Genomic DNA, 20068 nt, shown 5'->3' on the forward strand with positions numbered 1-20068 from the left:
TGGGCTGCAATGAGCTTCATTGGGAACCGGGGTTTCCGAGCCCTATTCAGCAGACCACCCTTCGGCTGGCCGGCACCATGGAAAGGCCGGCCACTTCAGCTCGTATACCCGGTCTTCTTTAATCCAGGTTGCTCCAGCGGTCCTTTGCCCTAGAGCTCTGCTCTTTTGGGGATTAGTTCCCCATGGGAAGGGCAAGAGGCAGGGTGATTGCTGGAAGGGAGCTCCCTTGTGAACCGGGGGTCCTGTACCCCCCCCCCTTCAACACCCATTTCCCAGTGAGCTTTTTAGAGTGTAGTAGCTAAAGACCCAGGGCTTTCCAGCGACAGCCTGGAAGTGCCGTTGCTCCCCCGGGATCACCCCAACTGCACCATCTCTTTACCGCTGGACACTGGGGGCCATTGGACATTATGGAGGCGCAAGCCTGTCTGGAAGGGTGGGAATGGCAGGAGATTTTGGGGACTGATAAGGCTCTTTTGTGTTTGTGTCAGTTTGTGTATAAATGTTCTGTGTTTTTACCAGTAAAGTGTACCTCGTGTTTTCACCTGAAGGCTAGTCTGTCTAGTTATTTGGGTGGGCTCTGCTAGAATCACTTTCTCCGCTACATAGCGGCAGGTTCCAAATATCGGGAGGATCCATTGGCGGAATCCATCACAATGTATTTAACGACAAACAGTATCTCACAAAAGTGAGTACACCCCTCACATTTTTGTAAATATTTTATTATATCTTTTCATGTGACAACACTGAAGAAATGACACTTTGCTACAATGTAAAGTAGTTAGTGTACAGCCTGTATAACAGTGTAAATTTGCTGTCCCCTCAAAATAACTAAACACACAGCCATTAATGTCTTAACCGTTGGCAACAAATGTGAGTACACTCCTAAGTGGAAATGTCCAAATTGGGCACAATTAGTCATTTTCCTTCCCCGGTGTCATGTGACTCGTAAGTGTTACAAGGTCTCAGGTGTGAATGGGGACCAGGTGTGTTAAATTTTGTGTCATCGCTCTCACACTCTCTCATACTGGTCACTGGAAGTTCAACATGTCACCTCATGGCAAAGAACTCTCTGAGGATCTGAAAAAAGAATTGTTGCTCTACATAAAGATGGCCTAGGCTATAAGAAAATTGCCAAGACACTGAAACTGAGCTGCAGCATGGTGGGCAAGACCATACAGTGGTTTCACAGGACAGATTCCACTCAGAACAGGCCTTGCCATGGTCGACCAAAGAAGTTGAGTGCACGTGCTCAGTGTCATATCCAGAGGTTGTCTTTGGGAAATAAACGTATGAGTGCTGCCAGCATTGCTGCAGAGGTTGAAGTGGTGGGAGTCAGCCTGTCAGTTTGCAGACCATATGCCGCACACTGCATCAAATTGGTCTACATGGCTGTCGTCCCAGAAGGTAGCCTCTTCTAAAGATGATGCACAAGAAAGCCTGCAAACAGTTTGCTGAAGACAAGCAGACTAATAACATGAATTACTGGAGCCATGTCCTGTGGTCTGATGAGACCAAGATAAACTTATTTGGTTTAGATGGTGTCAAGCGTGTGTGGTGGCAACCAGGTGAGGAGTACAAAGACAAGTGTGTCTTGCCTGCAGTCAAGCATGGTGGTGGAAGTGTCATGGTCTAGGCCTGCATGAGTGCTGCCGGCACTGGGGAGCTACAGTTCATTGAGGGAACCATGAATGCCAACATGTACTGGGACATACTGAAGCAGATCATGATCCCCTCCCTTCAGAGACTGGGCCACAGGGAAGTATTCCAACATGAGAACGACCCCAAACATACCTCCAAGATGACCACTGCCTTGCTAAAGAAGCTGACGGTAAAGGTGATGGACTGGCCAAGCATGTCTATAGACCTAAACCCTATTGAGCATCTGTGGAGTATCCTCAAACGGAAGGTGGGGGAGAGCAAGGTCTCTAACATCCACCAGCTCTGTGATGTCGTCATGGAGGAGTGCAAGAGGACTCCAGTGGCAACCTGTGAAGCTCTGGTGAACTCCATGCCCACAAGGGTTAAGGCAATGCTAGAAAATAATGTTGGCCACACAAAATATTGACACTTTGGGCCCAATTTGGACATTTCCACTTAGGGTGTACTCACTTATGTTGCCAACGGTTTAGACATTATTGTCTTTGTGTTGAGTTATTTTGAGGGACAGCAAATTTACACTGTTATACAGGCTGTACACTCACTACTTTACATTGTAGCAAAGTGTCATATGTTCAGTGTTGTCACATGAAAAGATATAATAAAATATTTACAAAAATGTGAGGGGTGTACTCACTTTTGTGAGATACTGTATATACACATATAAACACATAAATACATATGTACACATATATAGACATATAAGTAGGTTAAGTAGATGAAAACATGAAAAAACATATTTATGCAATATTCATATTTAATTGTTATACTGTGTATTAACTGTAAATATTTGACATTCCAATGTTCTGCACATAGCAGGATGTGTTCTATATATTTCTAAAAAGATATTCCTATATATATCTGTATATATCTATACCTATATATAATCAATACAGTCCAGGTGTGTGCACTCTCACCATCAAACCACAACAGCCAGGGTGCTATAAAAACTCTGTAATATTATTATGAATTAAGCGCTCACTGGACTTCAGCCAACTGTGACAAAACTGTGTTCTTTATTGTGACGTTTCGGGACACAAGCAGTCCCTTCCTCTGGCAAACAACTAGTGAGAAAATCAAGCCTTTTAAAGATCTTTGTATTGGTTGTCCACTATAGTTTGTTTACATTTCGTATGAACTATAGATAGTTGCACAGTGTAGATCAGACTTGATCATTCAGGATGACATCACACAACATATATAGTTATTTACTTTATATTTGTCTCACATTATTTCACATTATGATATACACATTATTTGATGTTTTTTCAAATAACGATATGTATATATAAACAGATGATGTCACTGATTGGTTAACCACTTGAACAGCTTTGATTGGCTGTGAATAAGGGGGAGGGTTACAAAGATCTTTAAAAGGTTTGATTTTCTCACTGCCTATATATAATCATGTATACATACTGTATATAGGTATAGATATATATTCTTCCAAAATTCCATTAGATATATATATATATATATATATATATATATATATATATATATATATATATATATATATATATATATATATATATATAATTATTTATGAATAAATACAACATATTTTGCAATGTGAAGAACATTTGAATGTGAAAAATTAATGTTTTCATGTTTGTTTAACGGGACAGAATATGCGATTGGGTTTGGGCGCAGTTGGGTGTTAGGTTTTTTCCACTTTTTTTTCTCTATTGACTTCTATGTGCAAAGCTAATGTTCCATTTTAAAACTTTTTGGGGGTGTTTGACAATAATTGGAAAATAGTTATCTGGGTTTTTTTCAGGTTCTTTTAGCTGTGAAATTCAATTATTGAAACTATGTTAAGTATTGATAATTTAGATTGTAAATAGCCAAACAGGACTGGCTCATGTTTAATGCAGCCATTAAAGGGACACTAAACCCAAATTGGTTCTTTCATGATTCAGATAGAGCATGCAATTTTAAGCAACATTCTAATTTACTACTATTATCAATTTTTTCTTCCTTCTCTTACTATCTTTATTTAAAAAGCAGGAATGTGATGCATAGGAGCTGGCCCACTTTTGGTTGAGAACCTGGGTTATGCTTGCTTATTGGTGGCTAAATGTCAACCACCAATAAGCAAGCGCTATCCATAGTGCTGAACCTAAAATGGGCTGACTGCTAAGATTGACATTCCTGCTTTTTAAATAAAGATAGCAAGAGAACAAAGAAAAAATGATAATAGGAGTAAATTAGAAAGTTACTTAAAATGTCATGCTCTATCTGAATCATGAAAGAAAAAATGGGGGTTTAGTATCCCTTTAGCATGCAGGGAATAAAAAAAATAGATTGTGATCAATTGTTTAGTTAGCTAAATTACATGGTGTAACAGGTTAGGCTATGTCTGTGTCTTTTTTCCATTCGAAGTTTACTAGAATTCAGATAGCTCATGTTTATGAAAATGACTTGCAAAGTTTATATTCCTTTTATAACCCTTAAGCTGTAGGTTTTCCTCATCCTTTAAATTATTGCTCCCCCTGTGCCCCACCTCTCCCCATTATGCTTGCCTGCACTAGTTGCTGAAATGGTCTATTGGTTTAAGCAGTGGCATTTAATATGTGTATATATGTTTGTAGGGGCCTGAAAAGCATGATGTCTTCCCTGTGGCTTCTATCAAGAAGCACCAGGCAGGCTTTTCAAGAGGGATTTATGAGCAATTTCTTCAGCAGCAGGTGGAATACAGAGCAGAATTCCTGGATTACAGATCTATATTGCAATTCCTTTTACCTTCAGAACTAACTCTCAGTGTTCTTGCCAGCCGTAGCTATGACAAAAAGCACAGGTCAGCAGTCATTATAGCGTCAGAAGTTCCCTTTATTAAGTGTGCATCAATCCATCACAAGTGCTCTATGGTGCCAACACATATGAATCATGTGTACATTGACGTGTAGCAGGAATTGGAAGTACTTTTATGAGAATGGAAAGGGAATATTTTTTTTTTTTTTTTAAATAATTTTTTATTGAGGCATTGAAAATTAACAACGTAAAGAATATATCCAGTCACAGAACAGTAAATACAGAAAAAAAAAAAACTTTTATATTTCACATATGAAGAGTAAACAAGAATTAATTAAGACATTGGTGTGCTAGAATAGTATTTGTTATCACAGCGTCCCATAAATAATAGTGCCATATATGTATGGAAGTTGGGATCAGTGGCATGAGATAAATAGCTAGGTCAAAAACAGAAAAATAAGGATGAACATAAGTTATAATACTGCTATTGTGATCTCTAATATGAAATGTAAAACTGTAAATAAAAAACATGTGTGACTGGAACATAAATAGTTGCCTCATTTTTTTTTTGCAACTGAAAACTAATGGTCCCCACTCTGCAATAAAGGCATTCTAGAAGTTAAATAAAAGTAAGAGGTAGGGAGTTGGTTGTTGTCAGGCCTCCCATAGGCCTATATATAAGGGGGGGGGGGGAGCAGCGGACCAAAGCCGCTTATAATAAAGGGGAGATGGGAGGGCGGAGCCAATCAATACGTTATAAAGGTGTAGGCTAGAGGGCTATTTAATTATATGAGGTGGGGGACTCAAAGAAGGAGGATGAAAATACTCATGGCAGATAAATTATAAAGAAGTGGTATGCATACTATAGAATATGTGTAATTCAAAGTTACTAACTAAGCTAATGTTAAAATAAAAGAATATGGTTTCACTAGGAGCTGAGGCCAGCACGATTTGAGACTCTGACATATGGACAAAAATCAAGCTTATTAGACTATATAGTAACAGGTGATGAGCATAAAAATAAAAACAAGGGTATATATACTAGCTAAAAGAGAGTAGGGTGTTGCACCTCCAATAGGGTATAATACTAGTTTCAGGAGCTTAAATATTTGTATGGTACTAGGTACATTGAATGCAGGGACCAAAAATGCGTAGAAGAGTAGAATAGTGTGAAGAATATGTAGGGGAGATGTTAGTCGGAGGACAGTCTTCCTGGGGCTACACACGTTATAGAGGTGTAGGCTAAAGGGCTATTTAATTATATGAGGAGGGGGACTCAAAGAAGGAGGATGAAAATACTCATTGCACATAAAAGTGGAATAGTGTGAAGAATATGCGGGGGAGATGTTAGTCGGAGGGCAATCTTCCTGGAGCTATACTTCCACTAGCCTAAGGCCATAGCAATGGCATGTAGTGTGATAAGATAGCTAGCTAACAAACAAACTTAATATGCAACAATAAATAAGGAGGAATGTGAGCTGTTTTATCATGACATAACTATAAGGCCCAAATAGCAAAATTAAAATATTCAAGTTATGTGAACTTCAAAAACATAAAACAATAAGTATGAATAAGCTTGCATACGATAAGTAATAAGGTGGGATAGTGGTTTGTATCTATATTGCTAGTACAGGCTAGTATCTTACCCCAGGCATTAATAGGTCTGGGTTATAAAGTAGTAGAGTTTGTACTGTACCGTAGAGCTAGTTCTGCTGAGGATATTATATAACAGTAGATCCCCATTAGCAATAGCCAATGAGAGAAACAAGCATAAACATTATATTACCCCATCAAACCTTCCTGCAGAGCCCAGTAAAGCAAGGGTTCATCTTAGAATAAGATATAATGGTAACTGGAACTATCTCCAACAAGGAAAAAAAAAACAAGCACAGCAAAAGTATCATAAACAAAACCACATCACCCTCAAACATCAATTAGAGATGAATAAATATTAATAACTGAGGTGATTATCTAAGGACTCTACATGGAGGTCTCACAGCTAGTGCAGGGTGAGACTTTCTGAAGTTGCATGAGGTATAGAGAGGGTATCTCAATTGTAGATGGAACATAAATATTACAAGTAGTTAAACCATTATCAAAAAAGTCATATAACATTCAGCTTTTTTAGGTATAGGGCTATATGCATAATAACGCTAGTTTAAGTGACTGGTATGCAGAACTGGGAGGTAAGTTCAGTGTCAGACAAGATGGCATCTCTCTGTATATGTAAGTGTTGTTAGCCTATCCCAGTCCGCAACAACTCCTGTAATCTTGTCGCGTGTTGTGGATATCTGAATCTGGAAATGATGCCTGTTCCCAGATAGTGTCCCATGAGCTAAACTCTGGGCTCGGAGTAGAGGGATCAATATGGCAGCCGATAGGTAAGTAAGGGCTCTGTGAGGGCAGTGCAGTGAAATCACTCAAGTCCCAGTTTTGGTTTATCTCTGTGCCAGGGTAATTTGCAGTGTGGTAAGTGCCCAGGCTCGTTGCTCATATCACTAGGCCACAGCTCAAACCAGTTACACAAGCCTGCTGCTAAATGCCGTTCTCTCCCCTCTATATCGGTCTCCTCTTTAAGAAGGGGCGGGGTGCGTAGCTGGTAAGTCCACAGACATTGGAAGGGACATCCTCGATAGTAATAGACGGAGTTAAGTATACCTGAACCCCTACCTCGGCCGGCCGCTCCAAGGCAGAAGCCAGGCAAGTAACGGAGAGGTCACATGTGATTACAGGCTGTCGGGGGAGGATAATGATGTCCGGGTCAGCCATTGAATCCTGCCGGTATGTAGTCCCAGTCCAAGGGTGAGAGATGTAATATCTCCAGCTGTTACATCAGGAGTTGTCTCACTCTTTAGTGATATGCACTTGAGTAGAATGCTGAACTGCGTATCCATGCGGTAACTCAGCATGGCGAAGGCTTCAATGATCTCAAAGTCCATCATTCTGGGTTAATATGAGGTCCAGTCAATCTCCCAAGTGTGGATTGTTATGCTTATGATAAGGGCTGGTGTCACCTTTGCAGGAGTAGCGTTTTAGGGTGATTAAATAGCTTTTAAAGATTGTCAAAGATTGTTAAAGCAGGAGCTCACAAAACCTGCGTCTGCCCTGTTTGATAGTTGGCTCCGCCCCCCGGAAAGGGAATATTTAATCCTGACCTGACAAACATGGATTTGAATGAAATATTGTTATATAATGAGGCAACTTATGTCATTTTAGCAATAAAACACTAGCAGGGTTCTTCAAAAAGAAAAAAAAAGAAGAAAATTCCCAAGGCCCAGTGCCATGATACCACATACATCATGACCTTATTTTTATGCTTGGTCTGAAAATTTCTGAAGTAATATACAACAAGATAGCTACAATTATTTGCAAAGTGACTGCAGTGTGTGCATACTTTATTCCTGATTGTAGTCAAACCTGAAAGTGCTGCAAAGGTGATAACACACACATAACACATCACGCATAGTCTGTACAACACACACACCACACACACTACAACACACACACAAGTCCAGGGCCGGATTTATAATAAGGCAGAGTAAAGGGAATAAAGGGGAACTGGTCTATGCCTATTTTATATACCTGTCAGCCTGTGACCTTAATGAAGATATTTGTTATGGTTGCCACGCGTATTTTACACATGCAGCATCTGGGTTCCCTGTGCATGCGCAATGCTTGCAACGGCCTTAACAAAGATGGCTGCCACACACATGCAGTGCTTTTATTTCACTGCCAGTGGCCATCTTAGTTAAGGCTGCCAGCACAAAGGTGAACAGATTTTGGTGCCTACATCCATCCCTGCGCAAGTCAACATCCAGTAAGCATCATGTTGCAACTATCAACTTGCAACCCAGTAATGGGTCCCAACCCATGGTTTGAAGAACCCTGATCTAGAATATATTGCATACAAATATATTGTCCCTGGTTTTAATGGGGATAAATTGTGTCAGATGATTGATTAAACATTTTTTCTTTAGTTAATTAGAGCAGTGTTTTTCAACCAGTGTGCCGTGAGAGATCCTATTCCTCAGGTGTGCCACGGCAGACTGACAACAGTGCGGGGATGTCCCTCTTTCAAATTTTGAAATATTGGGAGGTATGCGACAGGCTCATCAGGCATCATTTACAACCATGAGCACAGTGTGTGTGTGTATATGTGTGTATATATATATATCCTGTATTAGGCTACAATGTGTGATTTTGTAAAATTTTGGGATGGTGGTGTGCCACAGGATTTTTTAATGTAAAAAAGTTAAAGCATGTAGGGGCTTTTCAATTTACTTACGTCAATGCAACAAAAGTCAGTAAATCGTTCATTACTGAGATTCCAATATACAGTATATATTTTTTTCATCTTAATGTTTGAATGTTTGAAGACTCAGCCCTCCTCCTCGGCATGGAAGAAACCAAGAGTGCACAAATTTCTGGAGAGATGTTCTGCCATTCTTCAGAGGCAATTTTTTTCATCTGTTCTTTCCTGGATGAGTTGTGTTGCTTTATCTTTCTCTTTAAAATATCCCAAAGGTGTCCTATTGGATTCAAGTCAGGTGACATTCTTGGCCAGGACATCGTTTACACTTTTTTCTTCTTTAGAAACTCTTTTGTGATCTTGGCAGTGTGCTTTAGATTGTTATCCTGCTGGAATAGTCCTCTTCTGCCAAGTTTCTGGAGACTGGGGGCCCAATAATCTAAAGGTCTCTGGGCTGGTGAGATTATTGAAGAATGCTTGCCAGTCCTTCTGTTTCTATGGTGAAATAATTTAAAGACACTTTTTATACTCTTAGAACTAGGTTTGTCGCTAAGGGGTGTATACAACATTTTTGTATGGGGAGGAGGTGCGGCTATTACTAAATGCACAATAAAATATGTATTTTAAAAATCTTACACAATGAATAATTGAACCATTCACACACAAATACGCAGAAAGATGGTATTGTTTAGGTGCATCAAAAATCGTAACAAAATTCATCACCAAAAATCTTATTTTATCAAAAATGTAAAATTTGTATGTAAATGACTCAGGAATAAATTGTATTATTCACAGCATAAATCATAATTTAAGTATACTGGATGCGCAAAAAAAACACACCGAAATTCATACTTGTGAAAACGTGTCAAATGATACAAAATACAAAGCATAATTTTTGGGGGGGGTTCTGTAAAATGGGTGTAACATGGGCGTTCCATAGGCATATATGAAATTGTCTCTATAATCCTAATGTAATTCTGTAAAGATGTTTACATTACAGATCTTGTTTATTTTTTTGACAACTAAAAAGTGGCAATTTTTACTCAAAACACTGAAAATACTTATACCCCAATAGACAAACACATGTATATGAAAATAAAGGTGATTGTAAGACGCAACACGCAGAAAGCAGCATAATGTGATTTATATTGACTGCAGGATTTCATTTTTAAAGTGACCACCCTGCTCACTGCTAACTTCACTCCCTGGTGCAAAGTTTTCTTTTCCAGCAATACTTTCAATGTGAGACATCTCGCCACTCGCAGGACTGCCCCTTTTTTATGATAATTCAACCAGGGCAGTCCCTGCAAGGGTCAGTGAGAAAACCACATCTGAAATTGCGACGTTTAGATCATTGGGCCCTAAGAGCCATCTTGTCAGACAGTATTTTGGTATATCCACAGGCATTCCTGGTGCCATCTATAAATGTCATCTCCCCAAATCCTTTTGTAGTCATGTAGCTCCATATCCTCACACTCCCAGCTCTGTGCTTCTTTGTTGGGACTATGCATTTAATGTGGAAACCCTGGCCAGGTTCACACCAGATATGCTGGATCCCATCTGAGCCATACAAATGTATCTTGGTCTCATCTGACCAAAGAATGTGCTCCCAATATTTATCTTCTTTTCATGTTCTTTAGCAAAATTTAATCTTGCAGTTTTGTGCCAAAGAGCAAGCAAGGGTTTATTTCTTGGACGCCGTCTATAGATGATGTTATGCAAAGTCCTTCTCACCGTCTGAGCTGTCACAGAAACTACGATTTCTATTGATAACCCCTGAGCCATCTGTTTTTCAGAGCTAGTTTATGCAAGTAGTGCACTCTACGTGGCATCATTTTAGGAGGATGACCACTGTGGCTCTGATTAGTGGTACTATGGCTCGTTCTATACCTCTTGATTACTGGGGCAACTGTGTTTGAATAATTTTTAGTTGGTCACCGATCTTATTGTAGCTTTTTCCATCTTTGTGAAGTCTCACAATCAGATTTTTCAATCCATCTGGCAATTATTTTCCATGTGGAGCCATTATGCAGGCATGCAGATAGACACAGCCCATAGGTCCAAAATGGAGAAAGTTCTGGTGTTCACGGGTCATTTTATAACCATGTTCATGCAATTAGGCTAATTGGAAATCACAGGTGTACTCAATTTTGTTTTAATGATCTAACTTGTGTGTCAGTGATCACAGATGTATTCCCTTTTGTTGTATTGAGAGCATAAACCCTGTGCAATATTATTTAAATTATTCAAAAATGTATCAACTTACAGTAATTGCATTTCTTCTTAATTTAACAGTAGGGTATTTGCTCATATGTAAAATAAAAAAAACTAAAAGTTTAGATTTACTATATTAAAAATACAGGCCCCACAGTAGGAACCGTATATTATCACATTTACTTTATTCTCTTGGTACTCTTTGTTAAAAAGAATATCTAGGTAGGTTCAGAAGCAGATATACACTAGGAGCTAGCTGCTGATTGGTGCCTACACACATATGCCTTTTGTCATTAGCTTCTTTACACATAGGAGTCAAATTCAATCCCTGAGAAAGGTTTATGTATTAGTCTTGTATACAATTCACTATGGAGGTATATGGGGATTTTTGTAGATTAATAATTTGATCATCTTTTCTAAAGGATTTAGATTAATATCATGGTTATTTAAAATCAATAGCAATAAAAAATGAGAACATTTTATTTTTGTATTTGATATTTTGTTTTTGTTTTTAAATATAACTTGGAAATTGGAAATAGAGGGTGAGCGAGGGGATTTTATCTTGTACTAAGATGAGAGCAAGGTAAGTGATATGAAAGTTAATGTAATATAATAATGAAAACTATTAGAGTTTGCTAATCTATGTGAGTGCAGGATGATTATTATGTGTAAAACCAACATCACTCTCTGTATCTGATATAGGGGTTGGTATTAAATCAAAGCTATTGGCATCTAATGAATTAAACAACGTTCTCTGGTTAATGACAGTCACAAGGTTAATCACATAAATATGTGTAACTGGTTGCCAAGGGGCTAATCAATACAAGTTTTATTTTTGGCAGCCAAAGGTTTAATAACTAAAATGCATGATACTTCCAGCCAAGGGGGTTAATCAAATTTTTTTCTCTTTCATACTGAAGTGTCAACAAGGGGGTAACTCACATAGCTCTGTGCTAATGGAAAGAAGGGGGTTACTCACATAGCTCTGTGCTAATAGAAATAAGGGGGTTACTCACATAGCTCTGTGCTAATAGAAAGAAGGGGGTTACTCACATAGCTCTGTGCTAATAGAAAGAAGGGGGTTACTCACATAGCTCTGTGCTAATAGAAAGAAGGGGGTTACTCACATAGCTCTGTGCTAATACAAAGAAGGGGGTTACTCACATAACTCTGTACTAATGGAAAGAAGTGAGTTACTCACATAGCTCTGTGCTAATGGAAAGAAAGGGGTTACTCACATAGCTCTGTGCTAATAGAAAGAAGGGGTTACTCATATAGCTCTGTGCTAATGGAAAGAAGGGGGATACTCACCTAGCTCTGTGCTAATAGAAAGAAGGGGTTACTCACATAGCTCTGTGCTAATGGAAAGAAGGGGTTTACTCCAATAGCTCTGTGCTAATAGAAAGAAGGGGGTTACTCACATAGTTATGTGCTAAAGGAGAGAAGAGGGTTACTCACATAGTTCTGTGCTAATGGAAAGAAGGGGGTTACTCACATAGCTCTGTGCTAATAGAAAGAAGGGGGTTACTCATATAGCTCTGTGCTAATGGAAAGAAGGGGGATACTCACCTAGCTCTGTGCTAATAGAAAGAAGGGGTTACTCACATAGCTCTGTGCTAATGGAAAGAAGGGGGTTACTCACATAACTCTGTGCTAATGGAAAGAAGGGGGTTACTCACATAGCTCTGTGCTAATAGAAAGAAGGGGGTTACTCACATAGCTCTGTGCTAATGGAAAGAAGGGGGTTACTCACATAGCTCTGTGCTAATGGAAAGAAGGGGGTTACTCACATAGCTCTGTGCTAATGGAAAGAAGGGGGTTACTCACATAGCTCTGTGCTAATAGAAAGAAGGGGGTTACTCACATAGTTATGTGCTAATGGAAAGAAGAGGGTTACTCACATAGTTCTGTGCTAATGGAAAGAAGGGGGTTACTCAAATAGCTCTGTGCTAATAGAAAGAAGGGGGTTACTCACATAGTTCTGTGCTAATGGAAAGAAGAGGGTTACTCACAAAGCTCTGTGCTAATAGAAAGAAGGGGGTTACTCACATAGCTCTGTGCTAATGGAAAGAAGAGGGTTACTCACATAGCTCTGTGCTAATAGAAAGAAGGGGGTTACTCACATAGCTCTGTGCTAATAGAAAGAAAGGGGTTACTCACATAACTCTGTGCTAATGGAAAGAAGGGGGTTACTCACATAGCTCTGTGCTAATGGAAAGAAGGGGGGTTACTCACATAGCTCTGTGCTAATGGAAAGAAGGGGGGTTACACACATAGCTCTGTGCTAAAAGAAAGAAGGGGGTTACTCACATAGCTCTGTGCTAATAGAAAGAAGGGGGTTACTCACATAGTTCTGTGCTAAAGGAAAGAAGGGGGTTACTCACATAGCTCTGTGCTAATAGAAAGAAGGGGGTTACTCACATAGCTCTGTGCTAATGGAAAGAACGGGGTTACTCACATAGCTCTATGCTAATGGAAAGAAGGGGGTTACTCACATAGCTCTGTGCTAATGGAAAGAAGGGGGTTACTCACATAGCTCTGTGCTAATGGAAAGAAGGGGGTTAGTCACATAGCTCTGTGCTAATGGAAAGAAGGGGGTTACTCACATAGCTCTGTGCTAATGGAAAGAAAGGGGTTACTCACATAGTTCTGTGCTAATGGAAAGAAAGGGGTTACTCACATAGCTCTGTGCTAATAGAAAGAAGGGGGTTACTCAAATAGTTCTGTGCTAATGGAAAGAAGGGGGATACTCACATAGCTCTGTGCTAATGGAAAGAAGGGGGTTACTCACATAACTCTGTGCTAATAGAAAGAAGGGGGTTACTCACATAGCTCTGTGCTAATGGAAAGAAAGGGGTTACTCACATAGCTCTGTGCTAATGGAAAGAAGGGGGTTACTCACATAGCTCTGTGCTAATGGAAAGAAGGGGGTTACTCACATAGCTCTGTGCTAATGGAAAGAAGGGGGTTACTCACACAGCTCTGTGCTAATGGAAAGAATGGGGTTACTCACATAGCTCTGTGCTAATAGAAAGAAGGTGGTTACTCACATAGCTCTGTGCTAATGGAAAGAAGGGGGTTACTCACATAGCTCTGTGCTAATGGAAAGAAGGGGGTTACTCACATAGCTCTGTGCTAATGGAAAGAAAGGGGGTACCTCACATAGCTCTGTGCTAATGGAAAGAAGGGGGTTACTCACATAGCTCTGTGCTAATAGAAAGAAGGGGGTTACTCACATAACTCTGTGCTAATAGAAAGAAGGGGGTTACTCGCATAGCTCTGTGCTAATAGAAAGAAGAGGGTTACTCACATAACTCTGTGCTAATGGAAAGAAGGGGGTTACTCAAATAGCTCTGTGCTAATAGAAAGAAGGGGGTTAGTCACATAGCTCTGTGCTAATAGAAAGAAGAGGGTTACTCACATAGCTCTGTGCTAATGGAAAGAAGGGGGTTACTCACATAGCTCTGTGCTAATAGAAAGAAGGGGGTTACTCACATAACTCTGTGCTAATAGAAAGAAGGGGGTTACTAGCATAGCTCTGTGCTAGAAGAAAGAAGAAGGTTACTTACATAGCTCTGTGCTAATAGAAAGAAGGGGGTCACTCACATAGCTCTGTGCTAATAGAAAGAAGGGGGTTACTCACATAGCTATGTGCTAATAGAAAGAAATGGTTACTCACATAGCTCTTTGCTAATGGAAGCAAGGGGGTTACTCACATAGCTCTGTGCTAATGGAAAGAAGGGGGTTACTGACATAGCTCTGTGCTAATGGAAATAAGGGGGTTACACACAAAGCTCTGTGCTAATGGAAAGAAGGGGGTTACTCACATAACTCTGTGCTAATAGAAAGAAGGGGGTTACTCACATAGCTCTGTGCTAATGGAAATAAGGGGGTTACACACATAGCTCTGTGCTAATGGAAAGAAGGGGGTTACTCACATAACTCTGTGCTAATAGAAAGAAGGGGGTTACTCACATAGCTCTGTGCTAATGGAAAAAAGGGGGTTACTCACATAGCTCTGTGCTAATGGAAAGAAGGGGGTTACTCACATAGCTCTGTGCTAAAGGAAAGAAGGGGGTTACTCACATAGCTCTGTGCTAATGGAAAGAAGGGGGTTACTCACATAGCTCTGTGCTAATGGAAAGAAGGGGGTTACTCACATAACTCTGTGCTAATAGAAAGAAGGGGGTTACTCACATAGCTCTGCGCTAATGGAAAAAAGGGGGTTACTCACATAGCTCTGTGCTAATGGAAAGAAGGGGGTTACTCACATAGCTCTGTGCTAATGGAAAGAAAGGGGTTACTCACATAGCTCTGTGCTAATGGAAAGAAGGAGGTTACTCACATAGCTCTGTGCTAATGGAAAGAAAGGGGTTACTCACATAGCTCTGTGCTAATGGAAAGAAGGGGGTTACTCACATAGCTCTGTGCTAATGGAAAGAAAGGGGTTACTCACACAGCTCTGTGCTAATTGAAACAAGGGGGTTACTCACATAGCTCTGTGCTAATAGAAAGAATGGGGTTACTCACATAGCTCTGTGCTAATAGAAAGAAGGGGGTTACTCACATAGCTCTGTGCTAATGGAAAGAAGGGGGTTAGTCACATAGCTCTGTGCTAATAGAAAGAAGGGGGTTACTCACATAGCTCTGTGCTAATGGAAAGAAAGGGGGTACCTCACATAGCTCTGTGCTAATGGAAAGAATGGGGTTACTCACATAGCTCTGTGCTAATAGAAAGAAGGGGGTTACTCACATAGCTCTGTGCTAATGGAAAGAAGGGGGTTACTCACATAGCTCTGTGCTAATAGAAAGAAGGGGGTTACTCACATAACTCTGTGCTAATAGAAAGAAGGGGGTTACTTGCATAGCTCTGTGCTAATAGAAAGAAGAAGGTTACTTACATAGCTCTGTGCTAATAGAAAGAAGGGGGTTACTCACATAGCTCTGTGCTAATAGAAAGAAGGGGGTTACTCACATAGCTCTGTGCTAATAGAAAGAAGGGGGTTACTCACATAGCTCTGTGCTAATAGAAAGAAGGGGGTTACTCACATAGCTCTGTGCTAATGGAAAGAAGGGGGTTACTCACATAGCTCTGTGCTAATAGAAAGAAGGGGGGTTACTCACATAGCTCTGTGCTAATAGAAAGAAGGGGGTTACTCACATAGCTCTGTGCTAATGGAAAGAAGGGGGGTTACTCACATAGCTCTGTGCTAATAGAAAGAAGGGGGTTACTCACATAGCTCTGTGCTAATGGAAAGAAGGGGGTTACTCACATAGCTCTGTGCTAATAGAAAGAAGGGGGTTACTCACATAGCTCTGTGCTAATGGAAAGAAGGGGGTTACTCACATAGCTCTGTGCTAATAGAAAGAAGGGGGTTACTCGCATAGCTCTGTGCTAATAGAAAGAAGGGGGTTACTTGCATAGCTCTGTGCTAATAGAAAGAAGAAGGTTACTTACATAGCTCTGTGCTAATAGAAAGAAGGGGGTTACTCACATAGCTCTGTGCTAATAGAAATAAATGGTTACTCACATAGCTCTGTGCTAATGGAAGCAAGGGGGTTACACACATAGCTCTGTGCTAATGGAAAGAAGGGGGTTACTGACATAGCTCTGTGCTAATGGAAATAAGGGGGTTACACACATAGCTCTGTACTAATGGAAAGAAGGGGGTTACTCACATAACTCTGTGCTAATAGAAAGAAGGGGGTTACTCACATAATTATGTGCTAATAGAAAGAAGGGGGTTACTCACATAATTCTGTGCTAATAGAAAGAAGGGGGTTACTCATATAGCTCTGTGCTAATGGAAATAAGGGGGTTACACACATAGCTCTGTACTAATGGAAAGAAGGGGGTTACTCACATAACTCTGTGCTAATAGAAAGAAGGGGGTTACTCACATAATTATGTGCTAATAGAAAGAAGGGGGTTACTCACATAATTATGTGCTAATAGAAAGAAGGGGGTTACTCACATAATTCTGTGCTAATAGAAAGAAGTGTGTTACTCACATAGCTCTGTGCTAATGGAAATAAGGGGGTTACACACATAGCTCTGTACTAATGGAAAGAAGGGGGTTACTCACATAGCTCTGTGCTAATAGAAAGAAGGGGGTTACTCACATAGCTCTGTGCTAATGGAAAGAAGGGCTTTACTCACATAGCTCAGTGCTAATGGAAAGAAGGGGGTTACTCACATAGCTCTGTGCTAATACAAAGAAGAGGGTTACTCACATAGCTCTGTGCTAATAGAAAGAAGAGGGTTACTCACATAGCTCTATGCTAATGGAAAGAAGGAGGTAACTCACATAGCTCTGTGCTAATACAAAGAAGGGGTTTACTCACATAACTCTGTGCTAATAGAAAGAGGGTTACTCACATAGCTCTGTGCTAATGGAAAGAAGGGGGTTACTCACATAGCTCTGTGCTAATAGAAAGAAGGGGTTACTCACATAGCTCTGTGCTAATGGAAAGAAGGGGGTTACTCACATAGCTCTGTGCTAATGGAAAGAAGGGGGTTACTCACATAGCTCTGTGCTAATAGAAAGAAGGAGGTAACTCACATAGCTCTGTGCTAATAGAAAGAAGGGGGGTTACTCACATAGCTCTGTGCTAATAGAAAGAAGGGGGTTACTCACATAGCTCTGTGCTAATGGAAAGAATGGGGTTACTCACATAGCTCTGTGCTAATACAAAGAAGGGGGTTATTCACATAACTCTGTGCTAATAGAAAGAACAGGGTTATTCACATAGCTCTGTGCTAATGGAAAGAAGGGGGTTACTCACATAGCTCTGTGCTAATGGAAAGAAGGGGGTTACTCATATAGCTCTGTGCTAATGGAAAGAAGAGGGTTACTCACATAGCTCTGTGCTAATGGAAAGAAGGGGGTTACTCACATAGCTCTGTGCTAATGGAAAGAAGGGGGTTACTCACATAGCTCTGTGCTAATGGAAAGAAGGGGGTTACTCACATAGCTCTGTGCTAATGGAAAGAAGGGGGTTACTCACATAACTCTGTGCTAATAGAAAGAAGTGTGTTACTCACATAGCTCTATGCTAATGGAAAGAAGGGGGTTACTCACATAGCTCTGTGCTAATACAAAGAAGGGGGTTACTCACATAGCTCTGTGCTAATAGAAAGAAGGGGGTCACTCACATAGCTCTGTGCTAATGGAAAGAAGGGGGTTACTCACATAGCTCTTTGCTAATGGAAAGAAGGGGGTAACTCACATAGCTCTGTGCTAATGGAAAGAAGGGGGTTACTCACATAACTCTGTGCTAATAGAAAGAAGAGGGTTACTCACATAGTTCTGTGCTAATGGAAAGAAGGGGGTTACTCACATAGCTCTTTGCTAATAGAAAGAAGGGGGTTAGTCACATAGCTCTGTGCTAATGGAAAGAACAGGGTTACTCACATAGCTCTGTGCTAATAGAAAGAAGGGGGTTACTCACATAGCTCTGTGCTAATAGAAAGAACAGGGTTACTCACATAGCTCTGTGCTAATAGAAAGAAGGGGGTTACTCACATAGCTCTGTGCTAATACAAAGAAGGGGGTTACTCACATAGCTCTGTGCTAATACAAAGAAGGGGGTTACTCACATAGCTCTGTGCTAATACAAAGAAGGGGGTTACTCACATAGCTCTGTGCTAATAGAAAGAAGGGGGTCACTCACATAGCTCTGTGCTAATGGAAAGAAGGGGGTTACTCACATAGCTCTGTGCTAATACAAAGAAGGGGGTTACTCACATAGCTATGTGCTAATACAAAGAAGGGGGTTACTCACATAGCTCAGTGCTAATGGAAAGAAGGGGGTTACTCACATAACTCTGTGCTAATAGAAAGAAGTGTGTTACTCACATAGCTCTATGCTAATGGAAAGAAGGGGGTTACTCACATAGCTCTGTGCTAATACAAAGAAGGGGGTTACTCATATAGCTCTATGCTAATACAAAGAAGGGGGTTACTCACATAGCTCTGTGCTAATAGAAAGAAGGGGGTCACTCACATAGCTCTGTGCTAATGGAAAGAAGGGGGTTACTCACATAGCTCTTTGCTAATGGAAATAAGGGGGTTATTCACATAGCTCTGTGCTAATGGAAAGAAGAGGGTTACTCACATAGCTCTGTGCTAATGGAAAGAAGGGGGTTACTCACATAGCTCTGTGCTAATGGAAAGAAGGGGGTTACTCACATAGCTCTGTGCTAATGGAAAGAAGGGGGTTACTCACATAGCTCTGTGCTAATGGAAAGAAGGGGGTTACTCACATAACTCTGTGCTAATAGAAAGAAGTGTGTTACTCACATAGCTCTATGCTAATGGAAAGAAGGGGGTTACTCACATAGCTCTGTGCTAATACAATGAAGGGGGTTACTCACATAGCTCTGTGCTAATACAAAGAAGGGGGTTACTCACATAGCTCTGTGCTAATAGAAAGAAGGGGGTCACTCACATAGCTCTGTGCTAATGGAAAGAAGGGGGTTACTCACATAGCTCTTTGCTAATGGAAAGAAGGGGGTTACTCACATAGCTCTGTGCTAATGGAAAGAAGGGGGTTACTCACATAACTCTGTGCTAATAGAAAGAAGAGGGTTACTCACATAGTTCTGTGCTAATGGAAAGAAGGGGGTTACTCACATAGCTCTGTGCTAATAGAAAGAAGGGGGTTAGTCACATAGCTCTGTGCTAATAGAAAGAAGAGGGTTACTCACATAGCTCTGTGCTAATAGAAAGAAGGGGGTTACTCACATAGCTCTGTGCTAATACAAAGAAGGGGGTTACTCACATAGCTCTGTGCTAATACAAAGAAGGGGGTTACTCACATAGCTCTGTGCTAATACAAAGAAGGGGGTTACTCACATAGCTCTGTGCTAATAGAAAGAAGGGGGTCACTCACATAGCTCTGTGCTAATGGAAAGAAGGGGGTTACTCACATAGCTCTGTGCTAATACAAAGAAGGGGGTTACTCACATAGCTCTGTGCTAATACAAAGAAGGGGGTTACTCACATAGCTCAGTGCTAATGGAAAGAAGGGGGTTACTCACATAACTCTGTGCTAATAGAAAGAAGTGTGTTACTCACATAGCTCTATGCTAATGGAAAGAAGGGGGTTACTCACATAGCTCTGTGCTAATACAAAGAAGGGGGTTACTCATATAGCTCTATGCTAATACAAAGAAGGGGGTTACTCACATAG

Source organism: Bombina bombina, chromosome 10, assembly GCF_027579735.1.
Source record: "Bombina bombina isolate aBomBom1 chromosome 10, aBomBom1.pri, whole genome shotgun sequence".
NCBI lineage: Eukaryota > Metazoa > Chordata > Amphibia > Anura > Bombinatoridae > Bombina > Bombina bombina.